Below are 26,036 nucleotides of genomic sequence, written 5' to 3' on the forward strand. Positions count from 1 at the left end.
TATTCTGGATCATTCAGATGAAACAAAGGAGGGGTTAAATGCATGTTAAGTATGATTTCTTTTCTGCATATTCAGATACTCATCAGCATTCAGTCCTTTGAGGTGCCCTATATAATGACAGCATACAGGTCTCCCAGCCAGTGTCCCCCTGGCACTGTCAGAAAGCTACTCTGAAGGTTAATCACAGAACTGGACCAAGGTCATCCCTTTCCTGGAGCCCCTCCTACTCTGCGAAGTTTGTTCTTACTGTTCCCTATTACATGTACATCTGCTCCACTTTAAAAACAGAGTGAGGAGATGGGGAGCCCAAGCCCTATCTGGGTTTCCTGATCTAAGCTTCTGTCTAAGTATGATAATTCTATATCCTTTCAATTGCTTCATCAATAATTATGGGAATGTGTCCTTTAAAATAGTTCTTTCTGTATTGTTTCCTTTGGGAGGAGAGTGATTCTGACTTGTCTTTTCTGCAGTGATGGGAAAGGAAACCTATTTAGTCTCAGCTCTAAAACAAGGAGGCCCAGAAGCTGCCCATATAATCCTCATTGTGATGGCCACATCTGGAATCAACTAAAACCAAAGCATCTTGGCACATCTGTGAGGACTAGACCCATTTCTAATCCAGATCTTTTGGGATGGGAAAATCCACCTTTAATCTGGGCCACACCTTCTGCTGGCAGCTTCTGTGAAGGACTTGGAAGAAGGAGACTTGGTCTCTTTGCCAGCTTTCTCTTGCTCTTGACAGCAAGTCCATTCCTTCACTAGCATTAGAGCCCTCTTCTCTGAGATTCCAGCATATACTGAAGAGCAGCTGAGACATCCAGCATCATGGACTGAACAACGACTGGCTTCTTGGACCTTCCATTGGTAGAAAACCATTGTTGGACTAGCTGGACCACAGCCTCTAAGCCATTTTAATAAGTGCCCTGTCTGTCTATCTGTCTGTCTATTTATCCTATTCGTTCAGTTCCTCTAGAGAGAACACTAATATAAAAAAAAACCCTTCTCTCCTAAGAGGGAACTGTTTTGAATTTTATTTTTCCATTTTATGCATTTTACATCCTCAAACAATGCATAGTGTTGTTTTATGTAATCTTCAACTTGCTTTGTTGAGCATTTTGTCTCTGGAGTTTATTCATTTTCTGTGCTAGTCATATAATGCATTAATTTTAATCATCCAAATAATTTCTTATACGATTGCACCACAGTTTCCTCATTTCTTCTCCTGGTAATGGACATTAGGTTATTTGTGTTTTCAAATGTGCAATCTGATCCAGCAAGATTGATGCAGGCAAGGCTAGTTCTCTCCAGGGTGTTTACTTAACTATAATATTTGTGTCTGACTCAAAAATGATGAGAAAGTGGTGCCCCATAGGCATACGGCAGGCTGAAATGAAACTTTCATGCTCCAAGCTGTCCTAAGGGAAATTTAAAATCCTCAGTTGACAAATGAAGACCAGATCTTGATCTTTGCAAAACCCTTTGAGTAGAAGTTTGATCAAAACCGAAGGAAATGTGCCCCCCCTATTCTTATGCAATCTACCTGTGCACATTGCGGGCTGAACAAAGGACGGTTGGTCATGTGGCAGTGATACTGGATGTCTGGGGACTGCTCCCAAGAAACTTTTTACATGTTTTATGTTATACAGGCTTACGTTCTCCAACTTTTCCTGCTACTTCCCATATGGACCACTGTGACCCAGTCTCCTTACCTCATATGTTCTTCTTATCAGTACTTTAGAGTCTTTTAAAAGACTTGTTCCATTTTCATAAACTTTTAAATCTTATATCTCCCTTGCTACCGCTTTATATTGCTTTTCTTTTTTCCTAATATTTTATTATAAAACTTCAATTATATAGCAAAATTAAAAGACAGTTACAATGAGCAGTCCATTGACTTTACAACAAACAGTTTTTTTCTGTTTTTACTTTTTTGACACATCTGCCCTTTGTATCCATGCTGTTTCCATCCATTAGTTCATCTTAAGTATTTCTTATGAATATGAAAGTAAGTTGCAAGTATCTGTAGTTTTGCCTATGAAACCTCTAACATGAATATTGTTGGGCTCAATATTTGTTAATTTCTATTGAACTAAATCCATGAACATAAATCATAACCTTCATGGGGTTTTATAAATGCACACACCACATAACCCCAACCCTTATCAAGATTCAGAACACTGTCAGTACCCCAGAAATGTTCTCATCCTCCTTTCTAGTCAATTACCACTCCATAGGTAACCATTATTTGAAATTTTCTACCATCGTCTGCTTATTTTACTAGCTTTTATTTGGAGATTGTTTTCAATCTGATCAAATATGTGCAGACAACATAACACTATGATGACTCTATAGCTGCATTTCACCCAGGTTCGCCTCTCCTCACCATTTAACTCATTTCATTTGACACTTGCTTCCTCTGGGTATGCAGAATATTTTTCTGAGTCATTTGAGAGTAACAGCACATAACCGTAGATTAGTTTAGCCAGTTCTGGTGCTCCATAGAAATAGAATCACGCAGCATGGCTTTACTTTTAAAATTTTTATGAAAGGAATATATTTACATAGTTAAAAAGCCAATAGTCCTGGAAGGTTTTATAATGAAAAACAACAGTCCTTTCTAATGGTTCCCACAAATCAGCCCTGCCCCTGAGGGAGTTGATCTGTTTTAACCCTTAACTACTCATTGTGGTAGTTACTTCCTTGTTCCTAAGTTGGTTTATACTGTTGGGTTTTGCTTAGAAAATTTGGTTTGAAACATTGTTATATATTGAATCTTGATTATTTTCTAAACCCCATGTGTTAAAGGGTTGCCTTGCAGGCTGTGGTGCCTTCAGGAGCTGTGGGAACCTTTAGGAAGTAGGCCTTAAGGGAAGAAGTTGGGCCACTGGGGCACGCCCCTAAAGGGGGTATGGACACCTTTTTCCTCTTCTCACTCTTTGCCTCATGACCACCATGAGGAAGAAGAAGCCGGTCTCATTTGCAGGCATCTCTCTATGATATTCTGCCTTGTCATGGGTTTCAAAACAATGTGGCCACCTACCGTCGCCTGGACACTGCATAAACAAATCCAAACAATTCATTTCACTTAATTGGTTCTTTTAGAGATTTCTGTGACAGCAATGGAAAGCTGACTAACACAGGCTTTTTTTAGTCATTCTGTGTTTTGGTAGATTCATTCATTTTTGCATTCATCAAGCCATACATTTAGCAAATGTTTTCTGGTTGAAAAAGGAGATTTTATTTCATCTGAGTGAATACTCTAGAGTGGAATTTCTAGGCTATATAGTGCATGTTTCTTTTTGTAAGAAACTGACAAGTATTTTTTTTATTATTGTTAAAGCATCTGTACCATTTGACATTACCGAGAGCAATGGACAGAAGTTTGGTTGCTCTGCATCTTCATCAAATATTTTCAGTATTATTGATTTTAGCCTGATTAAATATGTGGTGATGTCTCACTGTAGTGTTCGTGTTTTCCCCTATTGACTCATAGTTTTGAACATATTTTCATGTTTTGTTGTAGTCATTGATAGTAAATGTTTGGTGAAATGTATTTTCAACTATTTTACCCATTAAAATTTTTAATTTTCAGGGCTGGACAGATGACTCAGTGGTTAAGAGTACTTGTTCTTTCAGAGTACACAGGTTTGATTTCCTGTACCCCTATGGTGACTCACAACTGTCCATAACTCTGGTTCCAAAGAGTTCAGTGCCCTATTCTGGGCACCAGGCATGTACATGTTGTACATACATACATGCAAGAGAGATATAAATAGATAGATAGAGCCTCATACACATAAAATTAAATAACTGTCACAAATATTGTAAATTTTCTTAAGGTTGAGTGTTCTTATTCTTTTGTGGTACTGGTGATGGAACACAGGACCTTGTGCGTGCCACTGAACTGCATACCAAACTCTATTGCTGAGGAATTTAAAATTTTCATTTGTGTGAGTATGTGTACACTTGTGTGTTGGGGTGAGCATATTTGGATGTGTGTTCCTCTACACCCACATGGTGTGAGTGTCCTGCTGAGTCAGAACCTAAGGTTCATGTCTTTTGGGGGGTTTGTAAGCTCTAGTGACCTTCCTGTCCAACATGTGTTTAGGGATATTCACATGTTTACATTGGTCACTGGGCTCATTATGTGGGTACTAGGATCTGAATTTTGGTATTCATGATTTGTAGCAAACGGAGCCATCTCTTCAGTCCCTATCATTGATTTTTAAAGGTTCTTTGTAGACTCTAGTAAAAGCCCTTTGTCAGGTGTATGGTTTCCAAAATCCAATCTATGAATATTTTTATTCTTTCTCTACTTTTACTTAATTTTTTTGTAGTAAGGTCTTGTCTTGTAGCTTAGACAGGCCTTGAACTCATGGCAATCCTCCTGCCTCTACTTCCTGAGTGCTGGGATTTTTATAGTCATGCATGTCTATATGTGGTACATGCACTCCTCTCCCATCTCATTCTATCTTTTGTTAGGAGTTTCTTTTGTAGAAGTAAGTTGATAATTTTTATGAAGTCCTATTTATCAACTCTTTTAAAGGATGTATTTATTTTATGTATTTGACTGTTTTCTTGCATATACATATGTAAACTGTCTTAATTACATTTCTATTGCTGTGATAAGACACAATGACCAAGGCAACATATAGAAGCAAGAGTTTACAGTTTCAGAGGCTTAAAGTCAATGACCATCATGGCAGGGGTCATAGTAGCAAGTATGCAGGTATGGTGCTGGAATGGTAGATGAGAGCTCACACCATGGGACATCCATGTGGGAGGTGAGGGAGAGAATGTCATGTGCGTTGAAAGCTCAAAGCCTATCCCCAGTGACACACCTCTTCCTACAAGGCTACATCTCCTAATCCTTCCTAAACAGGTCTACCAACTGGAGACCAAATATTAAACATATGAGTCTATGGGGTCCATTCTTATTCAAACTTTGACAGGCACTATACATGCCTGGTACCTGCAGAGTTCAGAAAAGGGTGTTAGAGTCCCTGGAACTAAAGTTATAGTTATAAGCCACAATCTGCTAGGAACTGAACCCACATTCTCTATGAGAACACCAACTGATCTTAGTCACTGAGCTATTTCTTAGCCCCTCTGTTTACCATCAATTCTTTTCTTATACTGATAATACTTTTAGCTTTTCAAGGTGAGGGGCTGCTACAGAATTTTATTTAAAAAGTGATTCAGATATATGATTTGTATATAAAAACAAGTTGCCACTGGGTATTGGTGGAACATGACTTTAATCCCAGCACTCGGGAGGCAGAGGCAGGCGGATCTCTGTGAGTTCGAGGCTAGTCTGGTCTACAGAGCAAGTTCCATGACAGCCTCCAAAACAATACAGAGAAACCCTGTCTCGAAAAACCAAAAAAAAAAAAACCAAGTTGCCAAACATTTTTAATTTTCTACTCTATGCTTTTGGAGATTTTAGTGTTGCATATTTAGACTTATGATCAACTTAGGGTTAAATTTTTGTAAAATGTGAGATTTAGATGTGAAACTGTTTTTATGTTATTGTTGTATATAGGTGGTTCTTTAGTTCAGGGTAATTTATGTGTTTTAATTTTAAGCTTTCAGATATAGCTATTTAATTACAAAGCATGCTTTCCACACAGGTATCATTGAGGACATTCCCGTGTTAATCCCAGTTGTTCCCTTAGACAGTTTCAGTGAAGCTATTTTCCTGTATAAGAATGCATATGACATAATTAGTTGTTCAAGTTTAATTTGCTGAAAATATCCTTTCCCTAAGTTTGCTTTGCCCAACATCAATTGGCCATATGTGTGTGAGTCTATTTCTGCATTCTGAATTTTGTTCCAACAATCTGCATGTCTTTTTGTTCCTTTAGCTTGTGGTAAAGATTCTTAACTCTGTGTATGTTTCCAGTGATATTTTGTGAACACACAACTGTATATTAAAGTGTCCTTGAATTTCCTTTTTTTTATCATTTTTTATTTTAATTTTAAATAGCTTGTTTTACATGTCAATCCCAGTTCCCTCTCCCTCCCCTCCTCCCGCACTCCCCTTCCCCCCCTCCCTCCCACCCTATTGCCAAATCCTTCCACATAGGGGATATCTAGAGTCTGTCATTTTACTCTTGGTAGGGTCAAGGCACTCCCCTAAGAGTCCAGGCTGAGAGAGCATCTCTCTTTGTGCTATAGGCACATGAAGACAGTTTGTATACCAGGGATAGACACTGATCCACAGCTCAGGGCCTCATAGGTTGCCCAGGCCTTCTCACTAACACTCACATTTGGGGGGGTCCAGATCAGTCCCATGCTGGCCTCCCCACTGTCGGTCTGGGGTCCAAGAGCACTCCCCGGTTCAGATCAGCTGTCTCTGCTGGTTTTGCCAGCCCATTCTTTGCCAATTTGCTCATCACTCCTCTCTCTCTGTCACTGGGTTCCTTGGGTTCAGTTCAGTGCTTAGTTGTGTGTTTGCCTCTGCTTCCATCAGTCACAGGATGAAGGCTCCCGGATGGTTATAGACATCAAGTTCATTATCAGGAATGGGCATTCGAGGTGGTCCCTCCACTATTGCTTAGCTTGCCAATTGATGTTATACCTTTAGATCACTCGAGGTCACTCTGGTGCCTGATCTGTCTTCGATCCTATGATTCCCTCTTCCCCCTATTCTACCCCCACCCCCTCAACTTCTTGTTCCCCCATGACCAACTCCCTTCCTCTTTACCCCCTCTATTCTTCCCAGGTCCCACTCCCTCCCACCCCTCGCCGTGTTCCCCATCAGAGGATCTTGTCTCCATCCTCTTCTCTTGGGTACTATGCATATATGCATATTTTTTAGGTTCTTTCCTTTTTCCCAGACTCTCTATCCGTGGAAGTGCAGACTGGCACTATCCTGATCCATAACTCAGCGGTTAAGAGCACTGGCTGCTCCTCCAGAGGACCTGAGTTCAGTTCCTGGCACTCTCAGATTGTTTCCCCACTGTCTGTAAATCACTCGGCTAGGGCATTTGTGGGATGGACCAAGTGTGTCGCTAATACAGGTTCTGTAGAAGGAAGCACGTGTCCTGAGCCCCGTGTCCTGTATCCTCAGCTTTGCACTCTAAACTGCCGAATCCTGGAACAAGTCATTGAATCCAAGGCAGAGAAATGTGGCACTGGCTGCACTTTGAATTTCCTTTTGCGCTTATCAAAATGCTCATATAGTTTGTACACAAAATTAGATCTTTGTCTATTAGTTTCATATCATTTAATGGAGCCGTGTCTATTTATTCCAATTAGAACTATTTTGTGTATACTAATGGTTGCCTAATATTAAAGTATATATTTGTTTTATTATTTTTAGCAGTTTCTTATGGTTGATAGTGGTGGATTTGTGTGTGGATTTTCATCCCTTTTCTCTTTTGGGTGTTGGTAAAGTGGGATTATCTATTACCTATGTTTGTCTGGTTGTAGCTAATTTCCTTGGATTGGAGTTTTCCTTCTAGAACTTTCTGTAGGGCTGGGTTAGTGGATATGTATTGTTTAAATCTGGTTTTGTCATGGAATATCTTGTTTTCTCCATCTATAGTGATTGAAAGCTTTGCAGGGTATAGTAGTCTGGGCTGGCACCCATGGTCTCTTAGTGTTGATAGAATATCTATTCATGACTTTCTGGCTTTGAGAGTTTCCATGGAGAAGTCAGATGTAATTCTGATAGGTTTGCCTTTATATGTTATTTGACCTTTTTCCTTATCTGCTCTAAGTATTCTTTCTTTGTTCTATATGCTTGGGGTCCTGATTATTATGTGGCGAGGGGACTTTTTTTGTGGTCCACTCTGTTTGGTGTTCTGTAAGCTTCTTGTACCTTCATTGGCATGTCTTTATTTAGGTTGGAAAGATTTTCTTCTATGATTTTGTTGAATATGTTTTCTGCCCCTTTGAGTTGTTTCTTCACCAGCTTCTATACCTATTATTCTTAGGTTTTGTCTTTTCACGGTGTCCCATATTTCCTGCATGTTTTGTTTTAGGGATTTGTTGGACTTAAGATTTTCTTTGGTCAATGAATCTATTTCTCCTAGTATGTCTTCAACACCTGAGATTCTCTCATCTATCTCTTGTATTCTGTTGGTTATACTTGCATATGTAGTACCTGACCGTTTCCCCAGTTTTCCTATTTCCAGCATTCCTTCAGACTGTTTTTTTATTGTCTCCATGTCAGCTCTCAACCCTTGCACTGTTTGAATTGTTTCTTGTAATTTTTGCTTCATGTTTTCCTCCCTTTATTGTATTTTTTGGTTTGTTTGTTCTTCAATTTCTTTAAGGGATTTTCTCACATCCTCTTTGAGGGCCTCTATCATTTTCATGAAGGTGTTTTTAAGGTCATCATTCCCTTCTGCTTCATCTGCGCTGGGGTGTTCAGGTCTTGCTGGTATAGAATCTCTAGACTCTGGTGGTGTCATATTTGTTTTTCAGTTGCTGAGTGTGTTCTTATAATGCCTCTTTCCCTTACTCCTTCCAGTGGGTGTAGAAAGAGCCTCTTCCTCTCCTGGTGGGTAGGCAACCAGGGTTCCCTTTTGGTGGGTGCAAGCAAATCCAAAACTCTCTGGCCTCTGCCCTCTGCCCTGAGTGTAGGCAGAAGTGGACCGGCTCTCTCTGCAGGCTCCTGGTTGCTTGGTCATCTGTCAAGGGGCGAGTCGACCTGGCTGTGCTCCCCAGGTCAGGGGATCCGAGAGGGGGCGAGTGGGAGGAATTCGGGTCCAAGATGGGTATCCAGAGCTCACCTCTGCCCCATCATTTATTCTTTCATCAACAATGAGTTAGAGTATCCATTTGCCTCCACAAACATATTTTTATTTGTCAATCTGATAGGTAAATATTTCAATATTTCAGTGTAGTTTAAGGATGTATTTCTCTTTTATGAGTAGGGCTGAATTTTTTAGGTGTTTTTATTATTATTTTTATTTAGGATAGAAACAATCTTGTTTCATGCCGGGCGGTGGTGGCACACGCCTTTAATCCCAGCACTCGGGAGGCAGAGGCAGGCGGATCTCTGTGAGTTCGAGGCCAGGCTGGACCGACAGCCTCCAAAACAATACAGAGAAACCCTGTCTCGTAAAACCAAAAAAAAAAAAAAAAGAAAAGAAACAATCTTGTTTCACATGTTAATCCCAGCTCCCTCTCCCTCCCTTCCTCCCCTGCCCTCCCCACCAGGTCCCCCAGTCTCCCACCCAATCTCCACTCTGATCCCCAGGGATATATATAATCATTACATTTTGTATATGTATGTATATGCCAAATCAGCATGTTGATGAATACACATACTTTTTATTTGTCATTTATACTTGAGTTAAACTGGAGAACAGGAAACAAAGTGGGAAAGATCATTATATCATGTTGAAGAGATGTTGTAAATACTAAAAGAACTAATATGTGTAAATCTCTTACCACAAATTTTCATCCATGCTGAACAAATTCTTTATAACTATTGATAATCGTTTTTTGGAAGTCTTTTACTTTTTTGCTAAGGTTATTCTCTCTGCTGGAAAGAAGAATGAATTTGGTAAATATAAAGTATACTTATACCACATAGGCCATGACTAGACTAGGCTGCTTAGGTCCTTAAAACATATCTCCTTTTTTGTATCCCCGAGAGCTACTCAAGACAAGGTATGGATGTGCCTAATTAATATTATCATAAAGTGACATTAAAGGAGTTATTCATTTAGTCTTTCACTGTTTAATTACATAATTTATCTCACACTTGCTAAGTATATGTTGTGTGTTAGGTACTGTGTTGGATGCTAGGAGATATTTAAGGAGAATCTCAGCAAAACAAGTAGACAGAATTTGTGTCCTCAATGACAAAGTAGCCCTATGGATAGACAAGAAAGGCAAGTCTGAAACAATGTCATTGTGCCTTTATAAGATATCATGCTATTGTGAAGAAATAACAAAAAAGCAAAAAGTTTGTTTCTTTCACTGAAAGAACAAACATATCGTATATTTTGTTCATTTCTGTTGCTCAAATGCTAAGCACCATGTATGGCATGTATGACATGCTCAATAAAATTCCAGTTGAAACTGACAGGAAGATGAGGTGGGAGTGCTAGGGGGAGTTGAAGGGAAGTAGTGATGGATAGGTATGATCAACCAGCTTTGTATAAGTATATGGGACTTTCAAAGAATGAAACATATTTTCAAATCATAAAAATGTTGAATAAATGACACACAATGAAAATGTTTCTTTGAGCTGCACAGAAAAGATTTCACATGAATTTTTTCTTTTCTTTTCATAGAGGACAACATATATGTGCAATGGATGTGTGTCCAATGAGTGAGTTATTGAATTAATATTTGGCAAAAAGTGAGCTAAACATTACAGGAAGTAATTTTGATTTCTGCAAAAATGTCTTCAGTGAGAGCTATGTGGCAGGCTTGGTTCTGGGCAAGGAGGACACAAAGCTTTTACCCTTGAGGACCTCCAAGTCTAGTCTGTTGTGAAAACAGACTAGTGAGCAGCTGGTTACAGTGCAGTATGATAAGGGCCATAAATAAAGCTCAAATCAGATGAAGAGTCTAAGCTTGAGGTCTGTGGGGAAGGCTAGAGCCATTAAACATGATTCTAAAGACATGTTTCATTTTCCACAATAAGATTCAGTAAGGAAATGATTGCTCAAAGAATCTATTATTTTTTCAGGGAAAGTGTGGAAATTTTATTACTGTTAATGGAAATAGAACAGTGAAGAAAATGGAATGAAGAGAAATATACAAATAAACTATCATTATCTATGAAATAGAGTCATTTAGTGGTTAAGCGATGTTTGTTAGGGAGTTATCTTGGCACTTGCGTTTTGAGAAAGATGATGAAAAGCACACCAAAAATACCAGTTAATGCCATCATTACTTAGCAAAACTTCGCAACAGCAGGAGAATTTGTTCATGAAAATAAAGCAGTATTTAAAGAATTGAGTGATTTTCATCTTCATAAGAAACAATGGCCGAGGCTCGAGAGATGGTTCCGCAGTAAGAGCACTGACTGCTCTTCCAGATGACCTGGATTCAATTCTCAACCACATGGCAGCTCAAAACTGTCTAACTCCAGTTTCTAGGGACCCGACACCCATGGCAAAGCACCGAAGAACATAAAATTAAAAATAAATAAATTAGTTTTTTAAAAAAGAAATAAACTGTGGCCAAACTGATGAAAAGGGTATATATAACTAGGAAAGAGAAATAACTATAGCTTAGAAGTCACCCTTCCATCAGAACAATGGGTAGAAAACTGAACAAAATGAAAAATCAATAACTATAGATCCAGTAGAGAATTGAGGTCATAGGAAAACCTGCTACCTAGAAGTTAAAAAGATGGACTGATCACAACTTACTCACGAGGAGAAGCATTCCTGGGAACTGCTGCGATGATAAGTGAACCTATAATGACGGTTCTGAGAGTTAGAAACCTCAAGAAAACACAGAGTCACAGGGGACCCATATTTTACAAGTTGTGCTTCTAGGGATTCTACCAGATCCTTCCTGAATATTGGCAAAGGCTTCCAAGAAGAAGGAAAAGCATTTCTTTGAACTGTGACAGAACATTCTGGGTTTTTTGTTTTGTTTTATTTTTGTTTTTGTTTTTTCAAGACAGGGTTTCTCTGTACTGTTTTGGAGGCTGTCCTGGAACTACTCTGTAGACCAGGCTGGCCTCAAACTCACAGAGATCCACCTGCGTCTGCCTCCCTAGTGCTGGGATTAAAGGCGTGTGCCACCAATGCCAGGCTTTTTGTTTTTGTTTTTTTAAGTGGGGTCTGCCCTCAGAAGAAACTATTTTACCAGAGTCCTGGGTATGTATCAGAACCTGGCCTGCCTGGAAGAAAGGAAATGTCCCCCTCCAGCTCCCTCCTGACCTCATGTAGAGGAAGAGGCATATCCAGCTTCAAACCCTTTTGGTCATCCTGTCTCACTAAGTGAGGACTGACTTATTAAGCTCATAGTTCACAATGACAGATAGTTCACAATGGCAGGTTCACCATAAGACCAACGCTTTATCATGGAAATAGAGAATACCTTTAACACCCTCTAAAGTTTTCTACTCTATTACTAGGTCTGGTTATCATAGTTCCTTTGTGTATGTGGGGGAGGATGTGTGTTCATGTGTTAATAGGGGCATATGCATACATGTGCATGTAAAGATCAGAGGACAGCATTATTTGTTGTTCCTCTGGTACTGTCTTAAAATGTTGAGATTAGAAGTCTTTCACTAGCCTGGAATTCTTACTTAGTAGGGTCAGTGGGCTGGCCAGTGAGCACTGGGGTTCTGCTAATCTCCATCTCCTGAGCACTAGGGTTACAAGCAGAAGCCACTGTGCCTAGCTTTTTGTGTGAGTCCTGGGGAGGGACTACGGGTCAAACACTGACTGATCTATCTCCTAGTCCTATAGTTCATTTTATCTGGGATATCATGTTCACCTCTTAACAGTATAAGGTATACTATACTCAGATGGTGAAGAACAGTTTAGACAAATTAAATCAGAATCTTACATTAAACAGGGATGTTGTAATTATCAGAATATGGATTTTGAGAAAGCTACTAAGGGATGGGTATGTACCCCAGTTGAGTGCTTGCCTAGGATGCACTGTAACCCTAGGTTTGATCCCCAGTACCAGCTATAACCAGGTATGGTAAGACAGTCTTTAGTGGCACTACTGCGGAGGTAGATACAAGAAAGTCAGGAGTTCACTGTCATCTTTAGTGAGTCTGAAGCCAGTCTGGGCTAAATGAGATCATGTCTCAAGAAAGTAAAATAAATAAACAAATAAATAAAAGTATAATGGCATAAATGAAAATTAAGTTAAATGATGTGAAGCAATAGATGGATATGCAATTAGAGAGGTGGAAATTCTAATATTCAGAAAGAAATGGAAGTAAAGAAACACTGAAACAGAAGTAATACTTTTGATGGACTCATCAGGAGATGAGACATAGTTGAAAAAGAATGTAACTTTGCATATACTACAATAGAAACGTCTAAACATGAAAGGTAAAGAGAAAGATTGGGAACAGAATACCTCAAATCTGTGAGACAGAAACAATAACAAATATGCATATGCATAATGGAATACCAGAGGGTAAAAAATGGGGAAAATAACAGAAGCAACATTTTAAACAATAAAGACCTGGATTAAAAACAAAAAACAAGCAAACAAAAAAGCCTTCACCTGAGCATGCCATATTTAAGCTGCAAAAAAAATCAAAGACAAAGAAAAAAAGAATTGTAAGAATCCGTCTCATCTATAGAGGAGAAAATATAAGAACCATATTCTGATGTCTTCTCAAACTGTTCATGTAAGAAGAGAATGTAGTGAAATATAAATGTAAGAAAAAAACCACATCAAACCTAGACTTCTCTACCTTACAAAATTAGCCCTCAAACGTGAAAGAGAAATAGAGACATGCTCAGGCAAAAAATGAAGTAATGTGCTGTCAATTAACATGCCTTGAAAGAAATGTTAGAATGAATTCCTCAGAAAAAGGAAATTGACAGAAGTCAGGCATTAAAAGAGGGAAGAATATTGGGAAAGAGTAACAAAGGATGAAATTAAAAGGCTTATTATTCCTCTTCTTAACTGTTCTAATATACAACCATTTCTTCATAGCAACAGAGACTGAGAGGGTAGCTTGATTGCATGCCTAGTGTGCACAGGAAGTTGGATCAGAGCCCCAGGTATGCAAAAATAAATGCATGCTATGTATATCTGTACATGGAGTGAATGAAAGCAATGACACAAGGAACACAGGGGATTAGGACTATTTTGTAATTATGTGGCACTTGCATGACCAGTGGAACAGTGTAATGATAGTTAAAAGTCTATTTGTGTTTCTTACAAATAGTTATCACAAAATCTAGGTGTATTAGTTATATTTCTTGTTTATTGACAAAGTACCTGAGAAAAGTAACTTAAGAAAATAAATAGGTGCTTGTTTTTTGATTCACAGTTAGAGGGTGTACTCCATCATGGCAAAAACAAACAAACAAACAAAAAACCAAGCAGGAGCTTGAGGCAAGTAGTCCTATTGCTTCTACCATCAGGAAGCAGAGGAGCTGAATACTGGTACTAAGTTGGCTTTGCCTTTTTATTCAGTTCAGGACACAAGCCCGTGGAGTAGTAGCATCTGCATTTTGAATAGGACTTCTCACCTCAGTTAACCCATTACAGATAACCTTTCCCATACTTGTTCAGGAATTTGTTTCCATGGTGATTCTAAATTGAATCTAGTTGGTTATCAAGATTAATCATCATACTATAAATCACTAAGGGGAGGGAACACTGTGAGATGACTTGGTGGGTTTTGTCACCTGTTACCAAGCCTGATAACCTCAATTCAATCCCTGGGTTCCATTTGGTGGAAGGAGAGAATCAATAGCAGCAAGTTATTCTCTGTCTTCCAATGTGCGCTGTCGTACATTCACACACACACACACACACACACACACACACACACACACACACACGCACACACGCACGCACGCACGCACACACACACACGCACTCTGTCTTCCAATGTGCACTGTGGTACATTCACACACACACACACACACACACACACACACACTAAATAAACATATACATACATATATAAGTGTATAAAAGTAAAACAGTAGTACAAGTAAACTAGTAAAAAGGTAAGTTAAAAGGCAATGATGAATAAAGAAAATATGTAATTTTATTTAGCCAAAAAGAAGAACAAAATTATGTTGTTTTCAGGAAAACTGGTACAACTGGAAATAATCCCATTAAAAAAATAAGTCAGGCTCAGAAAGACAAACATCATGTTTTCTCTAATTTGTGGTTCCTATTTTTTATAGATACATAAAATCATTTATATATAGCTATATAATATGAAAATAAAAGTTAGATTGTTGAGAAGGAGACTAACAGAATGGAGGAGGGGAGGGGATGGACAGTGAATACAGTTAATACAGATCATATACTTGAATGAAAATGTCTGATTTTTAATTGAAAATAGATTCTTCTCTCGTACAATACATCCCAACCACAGTTTCCCCTCCCTTCCCTCCTCCTGGCTCACCCAAAGTCCTCTCTCCACAAGATCCACTACCACTCTGTTTCCTCTTAAGAAAAGAGCAGGACTCCAAGAGATGGCAGTCAGATAGGACAAAACAAGACACAGTAAGACAAGGCAAAAGCCGTCCTTGAGGCTGAGTTGTCCCAAGAGCAGACAAGAGTCTGAGACACACCTGCTCCTGCTGTTAGGAGTCCCACAAAATACCAAGCTAACAGCCATAACATGTACACAAAAGACCTCCTGCAGGCCCATGCAAGTCCCGTGCTTATCACTTCAGTCTCTGTGAGCCCATGTGAGCCCAGCATAGTTATTCAGTGGGCCATGTTCTCCTGGTGTCCTCCATCCCTTCTGACTCCTGCTCTTTCCTCGCCCTCTTCCACGGGGTTCCCCAATCTCTGAGGGGAGGGACCTGATAGAGGCCTCCAATTTAGACTCCTTCTCTGCACCCACTCCCATCTGCTGCCCGAGGAAGCCTCTCTGATAACTGGACAAGTCACTGATCTATGAGTACTGCAGAATATCATTAGGAATTAATTCATTGACTTTTTTGCCAGTCATGTTTGGTTTTACCCTAGGTCTAGATTTCTGGCTGTCCAGTCTCCCACACCTGGCCACCCAGGCAGTGTAGAGTATGGACTCTCAAGACCTGGGCCTCAAGTTAAACCAACATTGGTTGGCCACTCCCACAAGTTCTGTGCCACCATTGCCCCAGGTCGAGGGTTTTGTGGCTGGGTTGCTATCGAGGTTTCTCTTTCCATAGCCTTCAGAGGGAGTATCTTCTTACACCCAAGAGACTAGATTATAGAGGTGAAGTCTCCATGCAGGCACCGGCTCAACCTCTCTATGTTCACTGAGCTGGACGGATGCTGTCGTCGGCAATGGGGCTTCCGCTGTCAGTTTTCAGAGAGCGACCTTCTGTCCTAGCATCAGCCTAGGTAGTTTAGGTTCATGGGATCCTCTCGGTCAACAAATCAAAGGAATTTAACCTAGTTTCACCACTGGAAGCCTTGCCTGGTTACAAAAGATGTCAAGTTCAGACTCCATATCCTCCATTACTAGGAGTCCTCACTGGGGTCACCGTCAGAGATTCCAGGAAGGATTAAAAAACGCCTTTATGCAACTTTTCACCATATACAATTAATGTACGTTAGCAAAAAAATCTTATATTCTAAAAAACCAAAAGCACAATTTTAAAACCATATAAGGGCTATATAATTCCAAGCTACTATGTAGGCTGGGACAGGATCCCAAATCTGAGGCTAGCTTTTACTGCCCCAGCAAGAATCCATCTCTCTCTCTCTCTCTCTCTCTCTCTCTCTCTCTCTCTCTCTCTCTCTCTCTCTCTCTCTCTCTCTCTCTCTCTCCCCCTCTCTCGCTCTTTCCCTCTCTGTCTCCTTCCCTCCCTGCCTCCCTCCACATACACACACATAAGAAATGCATGTGTCTGATATGAAGCTAGGTGCTGTTGGGAGACACAAAATTTAATAACAGTAATAATCATTTAGGGTGTGGGTTGTAATACCATTCAAAGATGGATAAGTGAAGGCTCAAGGATTAAAAAATGTTGCCTATGATCAAATTTCTGATAAGCAATGACAACTAGAAATAGTAACAAAAGATAGTTCTATAGTTATTCCCTCTTCCCTGCATTGTTACCTTTCTCAAACCCTTTCATGGCACGTGGGGGTTTCTAGGAGTACACTGAAATAGGAGCCAGGAGTACCTTAGTATTCTACATCACCTATAGATCATCAGGGCATCTGGGATGCTCAATACATTCATTTCAACTGCCTATGCTACTTCCTAAATTCTGTCATTCACTCTAAGGGCCAGGGATCTTCCAAGGAGACAGTGCACATTCTGGCTGTCAGCTCTAGGTACCTCCACCTAATCTACAAACACACACACACACACACACACACACACACACACACACACACACACACACCAAGAGATGCAGAGTTTTCACCAGTAATTGGGAGTTCTAGAGTCATCTTAGGTAGGGCAGGGATGCTACTAAGCATTTAGGAGCTTACTCCACTCAAGACATCTTACCATGGTTGAAAATCTGTGGTAGAAATGTGGTAGGGACAGGCGATGTGAGGTGGAAGCTGTTGAAAGCATAGGAATGATTAAGTCCTGGCTTCTTTTGACATTGTGTACTTGGCTATGTATTTGGCTGTCAAATTTCAGCTTCCTCATCTGAATAAGACCCAGTTCCTTTTATATGGGAAGGAAATAGCTACAGGCCAAGAATAAATTTTAGAATCATTGAAAGTGTGAATAAGTGGTCTGTATGAAGATGCCAAGAGATTTGAGAAATGAAGAAGAACAAGGAAAGGGGACACTCAGTAGTGTAGTCAACAGAAAAACAAAGATATATTTGCACATATCTAGGAGTAAGGCAACTGGCAACCACTGAGCAGCTCCCATGGAGAGGAAGCAGATAGCACAGGCTTGAAGAAGAACAGGGTGTGGGGAAATAAGATATGACCCAGTGGTGTTTCGTTGTGATACCTACACACCCATGCCACGTCTAGCTCTGAATCGAATCACTCCTTGTTTCTTCCCTGGTTCTCCATTTTCCCATATGAAAAGTAGGGAAATTCCGTTATTGGCGGGTTTAAGGATTCCAGGTGAAGTAGCTGTCCTAAAATGTCCAGGAAAGATGGGCTCGCTGCAGACGCACAGATCCCAAGCACTGGCTTGAGTTCCAGAAGTCCAGTTGAAGAGAGGGAGGAGAGATTGTACGAGCAGGAGGCAGTGGTCAAGATCATGATGGGGAAACCCACAAAGACAGTTGACCTGAGCTAACAACAAAGCTAGGGAGCCTGCATGGCACCAACCTAGGCCCTCTGTATGTGGATGGCAGTTTTTATAGCTTGGATTTTGTGGGGCCCCTAGCAGTGAGTGGGGTCAGACCCTGACCCTGGTGCAGGAGTTAGCTTTTTGGAACCTATTTCTCACACATGGATGCCTTGCTCAGCCTTTATGCAAGGGAAGGAGCTTCATCCTGCTCAACTTGATATGGCATGCTTTGTTGACTCCCATGGGAGGCCTGCTACTTTCTCAATGGAGGAGGAGTGAATGTAGGGATAGATGGGGGTGGGGTGGACACGATTCATGGACGGACAGGAAGAGAGGAGGAAGGTGAAATTGGTTGGTATGTAAAACAAAATGCTGGAGTCAGGCTATCAAACTGCCAGAGGTGATTTGGTTGGCCACACTTTTAGGAAAAGATGGCAAATGTGTGACCTTGCAAACTGGGTTTGAAGTAAACACAAGTAACAAGTAGAATAGCAGTGCTGAAGGGGTTGAGGTGACAATTTGGACAGGGGTATGAGGGGTGTGCTGTACTTGATCCAGAAGCTGAGTGAGGACATTAAGGTCTTTCTTTCTCCAACTTTCCTATTACCCTGACCCCAGCCCATGCCTATTATGATCATTGAAAGAGAAACTTTAAATCTAGAAAGTGGCTTGGTATCTACAGTGTCTCTCACAGTAGCACTTCCTCCCAGCCATGCCTTCAGGAATTCTTCATTGAGCAAGATCCAGAGATGTTTGGTTAACCTGTTTAATTTTTAAATGAATGAATTGCAACTTGAATGGTCTTTTCAGTCTTGAAACATAGTATGAGTAAAACTGCTGTAATAACAATACTGAGGCACTCATAGCAAATCATTACAGAAATTCCATTTTCTATCAGCAAACATAATTTAAATACTTAGCATCTATGCCTCTTAGGATTTATAGCTGACTAGGGAGCAATTAGGACTGGGCTTTAATGAATGCACAGGAACTCAGGTTTTTTTTCAAGGAAGAAAGACTAACTTAGATTTAATTCAGGATCTCATTCAGTTATCTTCTTTGAAAAAACGTATTTGCAGGTAAATTCTTAATATACATATCAATTCCAAATGCTATGTTAACCTCCTTGACAGTCATTAAAATTCATGGAGTAGCCCACAGACTTTTTATCTTTATAATTTTAAGACTTGCTTTGTGAACTAAATTGGGATCCACTTGGAGAAAATTTCATAAGCTACTGTAAATAATATATAATCTACATCTCCTGGATGCAATATTTTATTAGTTCCATTCTATCATGCAAGTTAACTCTGAAATTTATAAACATTTTGTCTAGATTGTCTCTCTGTGAGCATTGCCATTTCTCACCATTTATTTTTATTGTCAATTTTAGTGAGCTATACCTTTTCCCCCACTCCCTCCCCTTCTCCCTTCACCCCCTCCCCTTGCCCCCCACATTCCCAATTTACTCAGGAGATCTTGTCTTTTCCCCTTCAGCCCACAGATTTTGAATGGCCATTAAACAGTTAAACTTTGTCGGCTGTTCTACAGTATTAGGGACTCGCTGTGAAAGACTGAATTAATCAAACTTCATGTTCTGGTGAATACTGTCCAGTAGCGATTTAGAGTCTAGTGCCATTAGTAACCCATATCTAAAAACTATCCCCAATGGAACAGCTGAGGCCAGAAGCCTCTTCATTAGCCCCTTCTTTCAGGGTTATATGCACATGCCTCCGCCCAACTGCCCAGAATTCCCATGGTCCCTGTTTCTTAGCTATTAGCTCCTCTAGCTATTTCAGCGCCACCCCCCCAATACTTTGCAGAATTCCACGGATAATTATTGCTAGACATTCCAAGGAATTCTCTTGCTCAGAAACAGTTTAAACTTATCAAACTTATTGGCCTATGTCCAAGTTCCTTTTCCTGTTGCTGTGATAAAATACTCTAACAAAAGAAATGTAAGAATGAAGGGGTTTATTTTATCTCACAGTTCATGTTACAGTCCATCATACTGGAAATCAAGGCAGCAGGAGCTTGAGGCATCTGCTAATATCACAACCACAAATAAGAAATAGGGATGGATGAGTGCTTCTGCTCATCGCATTTTCTCCAGGATTCTAGCCAGGGAAAGGTGCTGCCCACGGTGGACTTGTCTTCCAACTTCAATTAAAGCAATCAAGATAAGCCCCTACAGAAGTACTTAGATGCTGTCTCCAAGGTGATTCTTGATTCTGTTATGTCTACACGTGATGCTAACTGTAACACTAACCATCACAGTTTGGATCTTCTGGAAAGCTGAGATAGGTTGTGAAGGGCTTGTTTACTCAGAGTAATATTTATGAAAGGTAAGGGAGACTGGGGACAGCCATAGGCAGGTAGACCCTGTAGGCCACTTGCAATTCTAGCCTCGGTGACAGGAGCAGTAGCAAGTAGGATTGGGAACATAAAGGATCAGATTTTGGTGCAGCTTGGAGAAAGTCAAAGCCAGAACACAGGGAACCTCTGGCCACAGGCATGCTCATGGAGGTCCCTGGGCCCACCACACTGTCTTCTCAGTCCTAGCTGCAGGCATTTTCGCTCGTGCTCAAGGCTGTGGCTGACTCTGATGGCACTGCAGGTATCTCCTCAGCTAATTTCACTCTATATGTGGCTGGCCATAGGCAATGTGTAGGGAGAGCTCAGCATCCTATCTGCACCCCTGCCAGGGGAATAAATGTTGTTTTCAAGCAGTGGTCTTGCAAGATGGCTACAGCTATAAATCTCAGAATTTGAAGTTTAAAGTGATACACTTCAAAAAGGATATCCCCAGTGGCTTTGGTGACTTGTAGGTGTATTAGTATTCAGAACAAGGCTGACAAGTGGGACTATTCCACTGGGAAAATTTTGCAGTACTCAGCTAGATTAGATGCAATGTTCTTCACTAAGATTTTAAGAGGATTAATTATTAAATATATCATTTGGAAACCCCAGGAATGACTGAAATTATTTGCTTCATTTAAAACAGTATTTGAAACTTCCCATATATGAAAATGTGTGTGGTATGCTTAATAGCAATCTTTTAACCAGCTAAGTGGAAGGCGATCGACCCTACCCAAACTGGACCAATCTGAGAAGGACTTTTCAGTGCTTATGAACATGTCATCTGATTCACAGGAAGGCTTTTGTTCTATGAAGAGGTTATTTGCAATCACCAACAATTAGGATATCTGTGGTTCTTAATTTCTGTGTTTTCAGGCACAAATTAATGTTTCTGTCCTAATGGGAAGTGTGGTTAATCAGCACACACACTACACTCTATTGTTTTGCTTACAATCATCAAAACAACCCTAGAAAACAATGGTTTATTTATTTATTTATTCCTGTACTGCAAAGCACTCTACCTAACTAAACTATATTCCCCTCCCCCAGGTAATTCTTTGATGTCCATTTATGGAACATAGGAATTGAAGTAGATGGCTCAGTTCTACTCTAACAAAAGTGATGAAACTCAGATCTATTAGATTCTGGAGATGATACCACATTTCTAATCATTAGAATTTCCATCCAAATTCTTCATTAACAGGAAAGTAAGGGACCTGATATTATCCATAATAGTTGATCTCTGTTTAAGGCTGCTCTTGATTGACTTTACACGGGCTTCTCCATTCACTAAAATGAACAAATCATAGCCAGATCAACTAACTTAAATAGTACATCAGACTTTAATGTGTAAGTGGATTTGGGAATAAATAAAAGTGATAATTCAAAGAAAATTTGACCCTTGCTTTATTTAGTATTTGAAATTTCACCCCCCCACACACATTGGTTTTTGTTTCCAGCTTGATTCTGTTCTGACTGGACAATAAAATCATAGAATTTCAAGAAGTTTACCTTGTGGCCTAGGATATTGGCATCTTGGTATTGTTCTATCGGCTTTTGAAGGGGATATGTGTTGATGTTGGATACTGTGGAACTGGAGTTGCAGATGTCCGTGAGATGCCATGTGGGGCTGCACCAGTGGGTAGAGTGTTCTGCAAATGTCAATTTGATCCTGTAGCTTGATTATATTACTGATTCCTTCTCTAGTCTTGCTAGCATTTTGCCTACTTTTTCCTATTAGTTATTGCTACTAGCTACTGGGTACTTAACCTGTGGATATATGTTTGTCTATTACCTTGTGAATTTTGTTTTATTTTTAAATTCATCTTTAGATTTAAATTTTAAGTGTATGGGTGTTATATATGTTAGTATCTTAACACTTAAAAAGTTCATTCTGGGTCATAATGTTTTTCTGTAGCTCGTTAACCCCACATCTGACAGAGGGCTGATTTCCAAAATATACAAAGAACGCAATATGCAAGTTTCCAAAACACCAAAGGAACCAATTAAAAGTGGGGTGCAGAACTAAATAGAGAAATCTCAATAGAGGAATATAAAATAGCTGAAATACACATAAGTGCTCAACATCCCTAACAATCAGGGAAATGCAAATCCAAACAAATTTGAGATACCACCTTACTCCTGTCAGAATGGCTAAAATAAAAAACACCGCAGGCAGTTTGTGCTGGAGAAGATATGGAGAAGGGGGAACACTCCTTCACTGCTGGTGGGAGTGCCAACTCGTACAGCCACCTTGGAAATCAGTATGGAGATTCCTCAGGAAAATGGGAATCAGTCTACCACAAGATCCAGCAATTCCACTCTTAGGCATATACCCAAAAGATGAACATTCATACAACAAGAATATCTATTAAATCATGTTCATAGCAGCATTATTTGTAATAGCCAGAAACTGGATGCAACCTAGATGCCCCTCAACTGAAGAATGAATGGAGTACTTCTCAGCAGAAAAAAACAATGGAATCTTGAAAATCGCAGGCAAATGGATGGAACTAAAAGAAACCATCCTGAGTGAGGTAACCCAGTCACAAAAAGACAAACATGGCATGTGCTCACTCATATATACATTTTAGATCTAGAGCAAGGGAGTAGCAGCCTACAGTCCACACCGCTAGAGAATCTAGGAAACAAGGAGGACCCTAAGAGAGACATACATGTTCTGCTGGAGAAGGGGAAAGGGACAACATCTCCTGAGCTAATTTGGGGTATGGGAGGAGGGGAGAGGGAGTTATAAGGAAGAGAAGGGGAGAAGAGGAGGGGAAAGGAGGACAGGAGAGAGCAGGAAGATTGAATCAAGGGAAGAATAGAGGAGAGCAAGAAAAGAGATACCATAATAGAGGGAGCCATTATAAGTTTAAAGAGAAATATGGCACTAGGGAAATGTCCAGAGATCTACATGTTTGACTCCAACTAACAATCTATGCAGTAGTCAAGAGGCTACCTTAAATGCTCTGCCCTGATAATGAGATTGATTCCTACCTATATGCCATCCTAGAGCTTTCATCCAGTAGCTGATGGAAGCAGAAGCAGACACCCACAGCTAAACACTGAGCTGAACTCTGGAATCCAGTTGCAGAGAGGGAGGAGTGATGAGCAAAGGGGTCAAGACCTGGGTGGAGAAACCCACAGAAACAGCTGAACTGAACAAGTGGTTGCTCATAGATCCCAGACTGATAGCTGGGAAACCAGCATAGGACCGTTCCAGACCCCTTGAATGAGTATGCCAGTTTGGATGTCTGATTTATCTATGGGGCCTCTGATAGTGGGTCAGTGTTTATCCCTCGTGTATTAACGGACATTGGGATTCCATTCCACATAGAGGGATACTCTCTCAGTCTAGACACACAGGGGAGGGTCCAGGCCCTGCTCCAAATGATATGACAGACTTTGAAGATCCCCCATGGAAGGCCTCACCCTCTCTGGGGAACAGAAAAGGAATGGGATAGGGGGTCGGTGCAGGGGGCGGACGCAGGAGGAGAAGGGAGGAGAGGGAACTGGGATTGACATGTAAAAGAAGCTTGTTTCTAATTTAAATTTAAAAAGGAAATAAATTAATAATACATAGTTCTGGAGCTAGCAATATGGTGTGTCTGAACAGGGACTTGCCGTACAATTCTAGTGACCTGAGTTCCACTCCTGGAACCCACATAATGCAAGAAGGAGAATTTGACTCCCAAAAGTTATCCTTTAACCTCCATATATGTGCTGAGGTGCACATACTTTCTCCTCCTAAATTAATAAAAACCACACACAGCAGATGGGAAGGCCCAGATGAAAAGAGGGTGTCCTCTGCCTCCAAAGCCCTGTTCTCATCCACTCTTACACCACTTTTGTTCATCAGGATGTGTTTTATTTTCCTTGGTACCTAGGTCTTATATCCAGGGACATGGTGTCTGAATGGAGAATGGTGAGCTTTGCAACATTAGTCTAGTACACTTTTGTGGTGATTTGAAAGAAAATGGCTCTCAAAGGGAGTGGCAATATTAGGAGGTGTGCTCTTGTTGGAGGAAGTGTGTCAATGTGGGGATGAGCTTTGAGGTCTCTTTTTCTCAAGTTTCCCTCAATGTGACAGTCAACTTCCTGTTGCCTGCAAGATGTAGGTAGCACTCTCAGCTCCAGCACCATGTCTGTCTACATGCTCCCCACCTTGATGATAATGGACTGAACCTCTGAAGCTGTAAGTGAGCCACCCTCAATTACATGTTTTCTTGATAATAATGGTCATGGTGTCTCTTCACCGCACTAAAATCCCTAACTAAAGCAACCTCCAACTATGACAAAACGTTGGAGCTCCAAATAGATAACTTATAAATGACCCTTGGAGCATAATTCATTTGTCATTAGAATAGCCTGCATTTTTCATTCTCACATAAGTGCTTTCCCTGCCCCCTTTCTTCTTTCTCAATGCTGCATTTTCATGTAACTCAAATGAGACAATCAACAATCTCTTTATTGTCTTTCAGGTATTGGCCCAATATTTTCCTTTAGGCTTATTTAAGCTCTGGGAACTAATACAGTCATTTGTAAGTTATTTTCCTTGGCCAAGAACCATTTTATCTATATTCTGCCATGAGATCTAATACTGGGAGTAATTGATTGAATAATCACAATAGCAGGAACTTTAGTGGGTGATTTCAATGTGGCCTGTGCTGACGTGGTTGAGGCTTCCTTGGAACCAGAGCCATAAGAGATTGTGTTTTTCACTTCCAAAACCAAATGTACACTTTTTCCTGTATACTTTTTTCCTTTTGGTCTTATATGCAAGAAGTTCTCAAAGCTGATATACACCTGAGGGCTGGGAAGCCAATTCCAATGCAGTTGGTTAAAGGAACAAATACATATTTCCAAACCTGATGAGTTGTATTTTTATTTTAGTTCTGAAAAAGAACACATTGAAATTGAAGCTCTGTCAAATGTAAATCAGAGGATTCTCAGTCTTTGAGTAACACTCAGTTGCTGAGGTTCAGAGTAGACATACAGAAGTCAACATCTGTATAGGAGTGCTCAGGTTGCCTGTGTTAGAAATCCAAGCTTTGTGGTTTTCTTCATGTCTATGGGATTCTTATGGACACACACATCTTGAATGCAATTATGGGATTATATTAATACTAGTCACAATTTTTCCAAGTATAAAAAATTTAAATAAAATAGTTACCAAATTGTTTTGTCTGAGAGTGTTGGAAAAAGTAGAAATATATTGGAAAGAAATTTGAGCAGATGAGAGATAGTTGTGAGGAAGCTCTGCTGCATGGTGTCTCTTCATAGCAGTAGAAACTCTAAGAGAGCTAGTAACTACCAGACCTGGGCTAAAGCCTGGGTTCTCAGGGCTGGAGAATTGGTTCAATTGTTACGAGCACTAACTTCTCTTCCAGGGACCTGGTTTCGATTCCCATCACTTTCATGGTGGCTTATAACTATCTTTAACTCCAGAAAGGGGGAAGGTAAGAGGGAGAGAGAGGGGGAGGGAAAGGGAGAGAGCTATGGGGGTGGTCAGGGCCCTTTTAAAAGTGCACATAGTGAATGTGCACAGGTGGTGCTCTGAGTGACTGCAGCTGAGGACGTATCCTGTCAGAACCCATCTCTCTCTCTCTCTCTCTCTCTCTCTCTCTCTCTCTCTCTCTCTCTCTCTCTCTCTCTCTCTCTCTCCTTCTATGCCTGTTTCTCTGTCTTGCCCCTCTCTGCCTCTTTTCTCTTCTGCTGTTCCTGTCCCCAGAGGCCCATCTCCCCCTCCCTTCCTTCCTTTTCCCATTCCCTTTTCCCTAATAACTTAATAGTTAGATTCTTTCCTACTAAGGTAAGAAAC

This window comes from Mesocricetus auratus, unplaced genomic scaffold (genome assembly GCF_017639785.1).
Source record: "Mesocricetus auratus isolate SY011 unplaced genomic scaffold, BCM_Maur_2.0 Super-Scaffold_100003, whole genome shotgun sequence".
In the NCBI taxonomy this organism is placed as follows: Eukaryota; Metazoa; Chordata; class Mammalia; order Rodentia; family Cricetidae; genus Mesocricetus; species Mesocricetus auratus.